The sequence below is a fragment of the Fundulus heteroclitus genome, unplaced genomic scaffold, assembly GCF_011125445.2.
Source record: "Fundulus heteroclitus isolate FHET01 unplaced genomic scaffold, MU-UCD_Fhet_4.1 scaffold_134, whole genome shotgun sequence".
NCBI lineage: Eukaryota > Metazoa > Chordata > Actinopteri > Cyprinodontiformes > Fundulidae > Fundulus > Fundulus heteroclitus.
In genome coordinates this window covers 514,203-523,605 of record NW_023396546.1, presented here as the reverse complement: position 1 = coordinate 523,605, position 9,403 = coordinate 514,203, and the positions used below count along the sequence as shown (strand labels likewise).

At 43.7% G+C, this 9,403-nt stretch overlaps 2 long non-coding RNA genes across 2 annotated transcripts; one reads left to right on the top strand and one right to left on the bottom strand.

Annotated features, from left to right (window-relative positions):
• Nucleotides 1-97: 97 nt before the first annotated feature.
• On the bottom strand, nt 98-8,884 carry LOC118558618. Its single transcript, XR_004928385.1, has 3 exons — nt 8,839-8,884; nt 8,652-8,744; nt 98-132 (listed from the first exon to the last, which is right to left on the bottom strand). It is a non-coding gene; the product is annotated as an uncharacterized LOC118558618 (long non-coding RNA).
• On the top strand, nt 2,647-6,902 carry LOC118558616. The gene is made up of 3 exons (XR_004928383.1): nt 2,647-2,698; nt 3,133-3,258; nt 6,865-6,902. It is a non-coding gene; the product is annotated as an uncharacterized LOC118558616 (long non-coding RNA).
• Nucleotides 8,885-9,403: the final 519 nt, after the last annotated feature.

Here is a 9,403-nt window from a genome sequence, read left to right as displayed (position 1 = left end):
CTCGCTGGTTTTAAACTCCACCAACTCACATCATGATGGTAAGATCTGTTTCACTTCAATAATTTCTCTGACTGATCAACACTCTGTAGACATGAAGTTTTCTGCATCACTGATGAGGAACCTTCAGTACATCTGAGAACAAGAACAAGGCAGAACATGGAATCTTATTCATGATTATGTGTTTAGTGAATCATAACACAGATTAAAATAATTCAGGTTACATTATTCCAGCACAGTGACTACATGTGGGATAACAGCTCATCACATGTGGGTCAGAAAAGATGTCCGAACATGGGAAGCAAAGAATCTGGTTTAATAGTGAGGAACACATTCAGACTGATGTTCTAGGCTGAGCAGAAGAAAACGTCAGAGTTTCTCATGGAGATTCCTGCAGGGAGCAGCTGTGTCTTCTCAGTCTGTTCCTCATAGTCAGACTGGTCCCTCTTCTGGAGAAAAGAACCAGAGTTCTCTGAATTCACTGTTAGCAGACAGTTAAACTGAGTTTTTACATCACCTGCTTTCTAGGTAGCACCAGGTTCTTCAGCAGAACAGCAGAGATGAGTCTGAGAACCAGAAGGCAGTCAGATCTGAACTCCTCCCACTAACCTACCTGTCCTGCCTCCATCACAGCTGAAGCTCCGCCTCCTTCCAGGTAGTAATCACCTGTGTCTCAGTGCTTCACATCTTGTTCTTCAGCACTTTGGAGCGTCTGAACAAACTGTAAGTTTGCTTTGTTTCCTTCCAGAACTTTGTCTTGAGGAACTTTCCTCTTTGTTTCTGCTCTCTGATGTCTGGAGAACATGTTCACTTCTGATTTCAGCACAAAGTTTCTTCTCTGCTGTTCGAAGACTTATCTATGAGAAATGGGGTTTTATTTGTCTTAATCTGAATTATCTAAGTGTTAGAATAAAAAGTAATATTAATTGTTTTGTTTTTCAAAAAGAACAAAAACAATTTTAGTCCCTGGTTCTAAACCGTCATCTGTGGTTCTGCACCTACTTCAATTTTTCCAGTCAAACTGGAATCACTGCATTCCTTCAACATCGTTCTCAAACATTTTCTACACCCAGATTTTACACTTGATTTAGTTTCAGTCTGATTTCCAGTGTGATAAAATGCGAACTAATAGTAATCTTTATTATTAAACTCCTCCCAGCAGCTGACATCTAACATGTGTCTTTAACAGCAAACAGGCTTAAATCTGAGAAAACCGGACTTTGGTTCAGTTCTTTCTGAAAACATTTCTTCACCTATCCAGGAGTGTTTTAAATTTTTGTGGCTCACATCTGAACAACCTGCAGTTGCTGCACTGCTGTTATTTTTACCAACAACACCTGAGACTGGAACCAGAGGAAACCATTGTTTCCTTTGATGTCACCTCTCTTTCCACCTGCATTCCTACATCAGAGGCAGAGAAGCTGTCAGGACATGTTGGAACATGATGATTCACTAAAAGACAGAACCAATTAACACCAAACCAGATCTGTGACTTGGTGGACCTCTGCCTCTAAAACACATATTTCAGGTACAGAGAAAGCTTTTACCAAAAGAACATGTCTGTGTCCATGGAGGAGGTGGAGAGAAGGGAACTCCACCAGCTCTCTGGTTCAGACAGCTGAGCGGTGTTGTGTCTGCGGTCCAATGCAGTGATGACTGCTCAGACTCCTACATCAGAGAAACTAAACAGCAGTTCCATAAACGCATGGAGCAGCACAGGAGGGTCAGCAGCTCAGGGCCAGATTCAGCAGTCCTCAACAACAAAGAGCAGTTTTTAGACAACAATGATGTCCAGATGTTGGACAGGGAGGACAGATGGTGAGAAGGAGGAGTGAAAGAATCCATCTTGGTGAAAAGAGAACATCCATCACTAAACAGGAGGGAGGATTGAGCTTCCAATTTCCCAGTGTCTACAGCTCGGTCCTTTAACACGTTCCAGAGATTACATCAGCAATTTATCATCATTCAGGTGAACAAGTCCTCCACTCACACCAAGGAACAACTTCTAACGACCCAGGACAGAGGCAGTGGGTCACTGATTTACATCTGAACGATAATATGCCTCCATGTCCTTTAAACAGCTGTTCACCTCCAGCTGTGCTCCAGCTGCAGAGTGAGACACCAGAACTGATAAAGACTCTTTGGTGACCAAAGGTTTTCAGAAAGAACTGAGCCCGGTCTAATTCTGGTTCCCTCTGATTTAAGCTTTTGCTGTTGTGATGACTCGGATATCTGATAAATTGTCTGATTGTAGTTCCTGTTCTCTGAAAACTAACCAATCTCAGTCAATGTGATGGACTGAAGCTTCCAGTCAGAGTGAATCAGTGTCAGTGGATGAAATGTTGCTCCATGGCTCCATCTAGTGGACTGATAGTAGAAGTACAGCAGCTGATGGCAGCTTCCTCTGCCTCTCACTGCTGTCTGACTGCATTCAACTGACACTGATATGAAGCAGAGAAGAAGAGCCAATCAGAGGAGGAGCAGCTGATCTTTTTCCAGCACTAATGATGTAAAGGATGATCAGAGTTGATGTGCAGATGAATGATTTGTGTTTCCTCTGCAGGTGAAGGTAGAAAGTGTGTGTGAGCTGATGTGGATGTGAATTCAGCAGCATGGATCAGTGTGAGGACAGAGAGGAGGGAGTCCCTCCCTCTAAAAGCACTCTGTGTGGGGAAGCTGAGAGCCAGAGCCACGCTCAGAGGTGAGATCAGCATCTCTAAGTGTCCAGAGCCCTTTTCACACAGCGTTCTCACTATATCAGGCCAGAAGAGACCAAGTGGTCCTGAAGCTGCTGCTGTTCCTCTTTGCTGCTTCATCCAGACTGAACAGAGCAGCTCAGCATGGTATCAGTGGGTTCTGACAAACAGCAAGTCAGTGTTGCACAACCAGCTGAGTGACACCAGCCTGTTGCTTAGAGCTCTGGGTTCCAGCAGGACACATCTGGAAAAACTCACCAACTTCCAGAACATTTCCTGGACCTTGATGACCAACATGTGTTCAACATTATTCATCCTAGAAAGAAGGACGGCTGATCAGACATTTATGGAAGAATCTTTACATTTAGTTTCTGTCTGATTACGACCCAGATCAACAGAACCAGCTATGCATGTGTTAAAATAAGTTTTATTCTCACAGGACCCCTGAAGGAATGACACATAAACATCAACCAGAACCAGAACCCAGCTGTGTGTCCTTTAAGAGCGACAGGTCAATGGGTGCTGGCATTGACTTCAACTCTTCAGGACCTGCATCCTCAGAGAGGTGAGCTGTATCTAACTGCTGTAACTGTGGAAACTGAGTCAGGCTGAAATGTTTTTATTCCAACATGTGTTTAACGTGAGCTCAGCTCTTTTTCCCACATTTCTATGTTCATATGTGAAGCGGTGTGTGTTGGATGTTCTCCAGAACCACAGCAGTGAAAGTGGAAAGAATGGATGTTGTTGGAGGCGTCCTGGATGCTGCTACATCATGTTTAACAGCTCTGATCTGTTTGCTTTTGGGCCTCATTGATTAGTCGCCATCATTAAACACTTTTCTCTGCTTAAAGTCAAAGATTTAGTTTGGACTGGAGCTCACTCTGATTGGTTCTGTTCCATGTTAATGAGCTAACTGGACTGTTTAGTCCCTCTCCCATATTCATAGTGATTGAATCAAATCCAACATGGAACCAACTGGACTTTCTTTCTTTGTTCCTGAACCGTTTTGTCATCGTATCTGAAAGTCTTCCTCAGTTTTAGTGACTGAAGAGTTTCAGTTCTTCTCAGCTGGAGCTGGAACAATCACTGGGATCAGAACCAGAGACTTGGTGTTGTTCCCTCACAGGAGTTTAGAGCTGCAGCTGTTCTTCAGCTCTTAAATATCTCAATGGATTTATTACATTTCAGTTGAGCTTCAGACAAGTTAGCAGAACTGCAGCAACTCATTAAAATGGGTCCAGAAATGCTCTGGTCTAAATGCTTCTCTAGATTTTTCTTCAACAGCTTTATTGTTACTTTGGGAAACTAATAAAATCCTGATTTCACTGCAAGGAATCATGTTGTGATATTTTAGCCAATCACCACCCCTAGTATGGACCGGTCTCCTCAGTCGGGGCCTGAGGTTCTGGAAATGACCCGTTACATTTCTTTAAGAGCCAAGAACAGAAACCCAATTCAATTCAATTCAATTCAATTCAATTTTATTTATATAGCACCAAATCATGAAACATGTCATCTCAAGGCACTTTACAAAGTCAAGTTCAATCATATTATACAGATTGGTCAAAAATGTCCTATATAAGGAAACCAGTTGATTGCATCAAAGTCCCGACAAGCAGCATTCACTCCTGGGGAACCATAGAGCCACAGGAAGAGTCATCTGCATTGTACATGGCTTTGCTGCAATCCCTCATACTGAGCAAGCATGAAGCGACAGTGGGAAGAAAAACCACCCATTAACGGGAAGGAAAAACCTCCGGCAGAACCGGGCTCAGTATGAACGGTCATCTGCCTCGACCGACTGGGGTTACAGAAGACAGAGCAGAGACACAACAAGAGAGACAAAAAAGCACAGAAGCACACATTGATCTAGTAATCTGTTCTACATTAGATGGTAGTAGCGGGTGAGCCGTCCTCTCTGGATGATGTCACAGTTAACAGAACGCCAGACCAGGTGTACCTACTATGAAGAGAAAAGAGAGAGAACAGAAAGTTAAAGCAGAAATGACAACACATAATGCATAATTGAAGAACAGTAGAACTCAATAGAGTTCTACTGTTATAAGCCTATAGCAGTAAAACTATAAAGGTAGCTGAGAGTAACATGAGCCACTAGTTATAATTTTTGTCAAAAAGAAAAGTTTTAAGCCTAGTCTTAAAAGTAGACAGGGTGTCTGCCTCATGGACCAAAACTGGGAGTTAGTTCCACAGGAGAGGAGCCTGATAGCTAAAGGATCTGCCTCCCATTCTACTTTTAGAGACTCTAGGAACCACCAGCAGACCTGCAGTCTGAGAGCGAAGTGCTCTGTTAGGAACATACGGGGTAATCAGAGCTCTGATATATGATGGAGCTTGATTATTAAGGGCTTTATACGTTAGAAGAAGAATTTTAAATTCTATTCTTGATTTAACAGGAAGCCAATGAAGGGAAGCTAAAATTGGAGAAATATGATCCCTCTTGTTGATTTTCATCAGAACTCTTGCTGCAGCATTTTGGATCAGCTGAAGGCTTTGAACTGCATTTTGTGGAATTCCTGATAGTAAAGAATTACAATAGTCCAGCCTTGAAGTAACAAATGCATGGACCAGTTTTTCAGCATCGCTCCTGGACAGAATGTTTCTAATTTTGGCGATATTCCGGAGGTGAAAAAAGGAAACTCTGGAAACCTGTTTAATATGGGATTTAAATGACATGTCTTGGTCAAAAATAACACCAAGATTTTTTACTTTATCACCATAGACCAGGTTAATGCCACCCAGATTAAGTGATTGGTTAAGAAGTTTATTTTTTGAGGACTCTGGCCCAAAGATTACAACTTCAGTCTTGTCAGAATTTAGATGCAGGAAATTTAAAGTCATCCAGCTTTTGATGTCATCAAGACATGACTGCAGTCGAAGTAATTGATTGGATTCATCAGGATTTATGGATAAATATAGCTGAGTATCATCAGCATAACAGTGGAAATTAATCCCATGCTGTCTGATAATTTTGCCTATCGGAAGCATATATATAGTAAAGAGAATTGGTCCAAGGACTGAACCCTGTGGTACTCCACAGGTGACCCTAGAGTTTGAAGAAGATTTATTATTAACATGAACAAATTGGAATCTGTCTGACAGATAAGATTTAAACCAGCCTAATGCTTTCCCCTTAATCCCTACAGTATGTTCAAGTCTTTGTAGGAGAATATTGTGATCAACCCAGTTCCTCTCAGTGAGCTCTCAGATGTTCCAGTTCTATCTGCAGACAGAGGTTTGATCCGTTATCTCCAGAAATCAGCTGCCCTGTTCTGATGAAAACACCTTCATGTCTTCATGTCTGGAGTGTTGATGCTGATCAGGAGGTTCTGCTGCTTCCTGGCTCCATGTCAGACTAACAGTGGATCACATTTCCACGACCCGCTGGGAAATAGCTGGTAGAGCCAGTCTGACCCATCAAGACTTGGTTCCTGTGTGCGTTGTGAGAGCAGTTCAGCAGGGAAGGAAAGCTTCATCATGTGGTTGGTGGAACCAAGCTGAGCTGAAGTGGACCATCAGAGGTTCTGCTAGTTCTTGGTGGATCAGCAGGAACATTAAACATCTCCAACTACCTGGATCCTCTGGTTCTCTGCTCACATCCAGATGTCCTTCATGGACCTTTACCTTCTGATTGTCTCTGTGTGGACAGATATAATGTGAGCTCACTGGCTTCCAGGGACCTACAGGGTCCATTTTAAAATACTCACCATCACATCCAGGACAGAACCTTACATGGACACACAGCCACATATCTCAGACCTCCTCCAGGTCCACACCACCTCAGATCTAGTCATCAGAACCTGCTGGATGTCCCACACACTGTCCTGAAGACCTGTGTGGACAGAACCTTCACCTCCACTGTCTCCAAGCTCTGGGTCACTGTCCCCACCAGCATCAGATTTGCTGACAGTGTGGACAGTTTGAAGTCCCAGTTCAAGACCCACTTTTTAAAATGTCTACTGGGTGGTTCTGGTGGTTCTGGTCTTCATCCTTTTATCTCATCTTCCTCTTTTTAACTTATTTGTATCGTGTTCATTTGATGCTCAGTTTTTTTGTTTTAAGGACTTTTACTGTGAAGCTCTTGGTGATTTCATCTGTGAAAACTGCTGGATGAATATTTCCTTCCTTCCTAATTGTTCTGGTTCTTCCACAGAGTGGACCAGCAGAACTCAGAGGTTCCCAGAGGTCCGTCTGCCCGGCAGCATCAAACCCAGCTAGACTCCATATTTATGGTCTGTACATGTACAACAACTACTTTTCCATCGGTTCTGTTCAGTCGTCTCCATGCTGGACTTTGTGGACCAGTGGACCGTCAGTCTGTCCAACATGGTTCTGATGTTTGGATCCATGATCTCAGTCTGATGTGCCCTTCATTTATTATTCTGTTCCAGCTGCTGGAGGACAACATTGTCACTTTTGTGAAGAAGGAGCTGAAGAAGATCCAGAAGGTTCTGAGTCCAGATGACCCAGACTGCTCAGAGAGTCAGAGAGATGATGAGGAGGTGTTGGAAGGTGAGGATGAAGAGCAGAGGAGCAGCAGCAGAGAGGCACTGATGAAGATCACTGTGAACTTCCTGAGGAGGATGAAGCAGGAGGAGCTGGCTGACCGTCTGGAGAGCAGTAAGAGGATTTCTACAAAGATTTAACCTGATGGATAAATCACACATTTACTGATAAAGAGATGTAATCACATTTATTCACATCATCTTCAGAAGATCATTTGGTTTCCTTCCTGATTTCACTTTTTCTGTTCATTTAGAACATTTTGCTCCAATTCAACATAAACTTAAATCTGGTCTGAAGGAGAAGTTCCAGTGTGTGTTTGAGGGGATCGCTAAAGCAGGAAGTCCAACCCTTCTGAACCAGATCTACACAGAGCTCTACATCACAGAGGGAGGGACTGGAGAGGTCAATGAGGAACATGAGGTCAGACAGATTGAAACAGCATCCAAGAAACCACACAGACCAGAAACAACCATCAGACAAGAAGACATCTTTAAAGTCCCACCTGGAAGAGATCAACCAATCAGAACAGTGATGACAAAGGGAGTGGCTGGCATTGGGAAAACAGTCTTAACCCAGAAGTTCACTCTGGACTGGGCTGAAGACAAAGCCCACCAGAACATCCACTTCATATTTCCATTCACCTTCAGAGAGCTGAATGTGCTGAAAGAGAAAAAGTTCAGCTTGGTGGACCTTGTTCATCACTTCTTTACTGAAACCAAAGGAATCTGCAGCTTTGAACACTTCCAGGTTCTGTTAATCTTTGATGGTCTGGATGAGAGTCGACTTCCTCTGGACTTCCAGAACCAGGAGATCCTGACTGATGCTACAGAGTCCACCTCAGTGGATGTTCTGCTGACAAACCTCATCAGGGGGAAACTGCTTCCCTCTGCTCGCCTCTGGATAACCACACGACCTGCAGCAGCCAATCAGATCCCTCCTGAGTGTGTTGGCATGGTGACAGAGGTCAGAGGGTTCACTGACCCACAGAAGGAGGAGTACTTCAGGAAGAGATTCAGAAATGAGGACCAGGCCAGGAGGATCATCTCCCACATGAAGACATCAAGAAGCCTCCACATCATGTGCCACATCCCAGTCTTCTGCTGGATCACTGCTACGGTTCTGGAGGACGTGTTGGAGACCAGAGAGGGAGGAGAGCTGCCCAGCACCCTGACTGAGATGTACATCCACTTCCTGGTGGTTCAGACCAAAGTGAAGAAGGTCAAGTATGATGGAGGAGCTGAAACAGATCCACACTGGAGTCCAGAGAGCAGGAAGATGATTGAGTCTCTGGGAAAATTGGCTTTTGATCAGCTGCAGAAAGGAAACCTGATCTTCTATGAATCAGACCTGACAGAGTGTGGCATCGATATCAGAGCAGCCTCAGTGTACTCAGGAGTGTTCACACAGATCTTTAGAGAGGAGAGAGGGCTGTACCAGGACAAGGTGTTCTGCTTCGTCCATCTGAGTCTTCAGGAGTTTCTGGCTGCTCTTCATGTTCATCGGACCTTCATCACCTTTGGTGTCAACCTGATGGAAGAAACACAAACATTTAAGAGGACTTTATTTTCTAAGAAACCTAAACCAAAGTCTTTTCACCAGACAGCTGTTGATCAGGCCTTACAGAGTCCAAATGGACACCTGGACTTGTTCCTCCGGTTCCTCCTGGGACTTTCACTGCGGACCAATCAGAGACTTCTACAAGGTCTGCTGACACAGACAGGAAGTAGCTCACTGACCAATCAGGAAACAGTTCAGTACATCAAGGAGCAGATCAGTAAGAATGTGTCTGCAGAGAAAAGCATCAATCTGTTCCACTGTCTGAATGAACTGAAGGATCGTTCTCTAGTGGAAGAGATCCAACAGTCTCTGAGTTCAGGAAGTCTCTCCACAGATAAACTGTCTCCTGCTCAGTGGTCAGCTCTGATCTTCATCTTAGTGTCATCAGCAGAAGATCTGGATGTGTTTGACCTGAAGAAATACTCTGCTTCTCAGGAGGTTCTCCTGAGGCTGCTGCCAGTGGTTAAAGCCTCCAACAAAGCTCTGTAAGGACACAGATTGTTGCTGCTTTTATTTCTGATAGTGAGAAATCTGCTAATGAGGCAAATATTGATTCAGGTTGCTTCAGTTAATTTATAATGAACCAGTTCATAACAAAAGGCAACATAAAGATGTGTAAAATCAGACAG